At 34.3% G+C, this 2,673-nt stretch overlaps 1 protein-coding gene and 1 long non-coding RNA gene across 4 annotated transcripts in view; one reads left to right on the forward strand and one right to left on the reverse strand.

The window, feature by feature from the left end:
* The window catches only part of LOC106466460 (cGMP-dependent protein kinase, isozyme 2 forms cD4/T1/T3A/T3B-like), an 82,944-nt gene extending 80,538 nt beyond the window's left edge, over positions 1-2,406 (reverse strand). The window contains exons 1-2 of one of the 2 annotated variants that reach the window (XM_022394469.1): positions 2,319-2,406; positions 1,317-1,437 (exon numbers count right to left, since the gene is read on the reverse strand). The gene's annotated coding sequence lies outside the window, so the exon portion shown is untranslated. The remainder of the gene's footprint in view (positions 1-1,316; positions 1,438-2,318) is intronic. The other variant, XM_022394472.1, reaches the window with a different exon arrangement.
* Positions 1-2,673, forward strand: part of LOC111087532 — a 14,131-nt gene that overhangs the window by 8,506 nt on the left and 2,952 nt on the right. The gene's annotated exons all lie outside the window — the stretch shown is intronic.

The raw sequence follows: 2,673 nt of genomic DNA on the forward strand, positions 1-2,673 counted from the left end.
AACACTATCAAGGGCATCACTTGGAAGGGTGGGAGGGTTTCCATCTCACAAACTAGCAAGCAAAAAACTCTTTCATGCACTCTTCGCCAGCCTATCATAGCTTTTATTTTTTTTTTAAGTAGTTAAATTCTAAATGTAGAAAATCAGAAAGCAAGGGTAAAGAATCGAAAAAAAATCTGTATTCACGTTCTCGAGCTTTATTTTTTTAAGCGTCATTACTGGTGCTGCGTCAAACAGCAAATAAATAATAAAAATAAACGGTCAGTTGAAAAGGAATCAAAATGCCGACAAGAAATGTGCTCGAGATAGGCCTTACTTTATATATATATATTTATATTGACCCAAAGACTCTCTCGTCCCTCTGTGTCCGACAAGGAGTACCTAGTTGTCGTTTGCGCATCAGTATCATTGTTTTCATCCTCTCACGTGCTGCCGTCAAATTAGATAAAAATATTATTATATATATAATCTCTAGTAAATGTCATTTCTTCCTCTCATAGTAATATAAACATGTCGGTTTATTTTTGTACTATCTGTACTTGTTTTGTTTTTATTTTACGTATGCTGAATAACACCATTCCCAACAAAGTTATATAAGACTTATTTCGGTTTATGCCAGTGCTTTCCCTACACTGCCTACAGTGTTTCTGTATTGTGAGGCCACCGTACATTATTATAGGCCTGCATGAAAATTGTTAGCGCGCGTACACACACACACGCACCTATGCTTGCATTAGAGGATTGCTGTAAAGCGTCGTGACCTTAAACACATTTGTTAGGCCTAAAAAGCCTCTTTGCCTCGCTAATGCATATGCATTTAAGAAAATTTTTTTATGTCTAACAAACTATAAACAGCGAACTCCATGCGTTAGGTCACTCTCCTTTGATAAGTCCACAACTAGGTTTGCGGTACGTCTCCAGACTTACAGTGCTAAAATCCAAGGTTCAATTCCCTGCTGTGGCAAGAGCGCAGATAGCCCATTGTATAGCTTTACTCTTAAAAAAACCACCAATCGATCCTTTCATAAAACTGAAAATATTCGATATTCAAATTTCAACCTTACAGTATTAAAGCTATACGTCTATAGTTTAGTCCACAGCCTCCATTTTTTGATAATAACAAATTGGTGCATTCACAATATTCATATACTTTGCATTAAAATGAATTTAACTGTAAAAATTATCACATGCAAAATTTACTTCTGTGACTACAACATTAAACTGTACGAGTAAACCGAACAATAACTTTAAAACTGTAACCCTTGTGTGCCTTTGTGCTTAAGTTAACTAGAAAGTTACAAAAAAACCGGACTTACAACCCTAGAAGCGGAGTTTTATTTTCCTGTGGTCACCAGAGCGCAAATAACCCATTGTGTAACTTTGCGCTAAAACCAAACAACTTCGTCTTGCATCAGGTTTGAGATAATACGTCGCCATCTTGAAAAAACAGTTTTAAAATGGGTTACTGCTAAATATCACTTGTTTAAAGATTTAATCTTCTGCAAAAATTTTATAAATCATTTTCATACAATCAAAATTTCACCAAACATATATTTACTTTTGTGCTTGTGAATGTATACCAAACAATAGTAAACAACACTGTAAATGATGTTTGTTTGTTTGTTTTTAATTATGCACAAAGCTACACAAGGGCTATCTGTGCTCTGACTACCACTGGTATCGAAACCCGGTTTCTAGCGTTGTAAGTCCGCAGACATACCGCTGTGCCACTGGGGGGCAACACTATAAATGATAACAAAATTTATATTTTCCTGAAATACGTATAGCCTATTCAACACTGTATATGACAATTAAAATATTAGTGTTATTTGTGAATATCTAATTGCAACATATGTATCACGATCCTGTTATAAATTGGAATCAACAAATTCACTACCTTAAATGAAATTATACTCCAAAAGCTTTACTATATTATTATTTCATTTTAGTATATAACAGCTAACCAGATGCCACTTTTTAGTTTATTTACTTTGACTAAGGTAAAGTTTAATAAAGTACCGAAGACGAGAAATTTAAATTGTTACAAAATCATAAGTGTGGAAATTACAATCACTTACCTGAATTAAGTAAATAGTACCGATTAACCGAAGTTTAAAAACTTAATGTTGCTAAATAACGCTAAAGATACTTTGCGACCTTTTGGATAATTAGCAGAGCAGAGAAGTTAGGCCTACTAACAACTGGAAATCCTAGTCTCGGGTTTTGATGCGCATTTCTTTTCGAGTTACATCAGTTAAATCACGTAGAATGAGAAAAAAATAATTTCACACAGATAACAAATGTATAATGATACTCACAATACACAATAAATAATACAACGGACAAGTGATCCTGTGTACTTAAAAAAGTTGTAAAACTAGCAGGAGAGACGATAAATACTTCTTGTATAAACTTGTTCGCTTTTGCTAGTGTGTCCTTTTCCCCTTGTGAATTAAACCAGAGTATAAAATAAAATGATAAATGAAAAATATTTCCAAGTTAAAATGAAAGAAAGTTTCACTATGTAAAATACTCTTTCTAACTCATGAAATTCAAGTATTGAATTGCACTTACAATATACTTAACTTAATTTCTGGCCCGGCATGGCCAGGTGGTTAGGGCACTCGACACGCAATCTGCGGGTCGCGGGTTCGAATCCCCGTCACACCAAAC

This window comes from Limulus polyphemus, unplaced genomic scaffold (assembly GCF_000517525.1).
Source record: "Limulus polyphemus unplaced genomic scaffold, Limulus_polyphemus-2.1.2 Scaffold2265, whole genome shotgun sequence".
Lineage (NCBI taxonomy): Eukaryota > Metazoa > Arthropoda > Merostomata > Xiphosura > Limulidae > Limulus > Limulus polyphemus.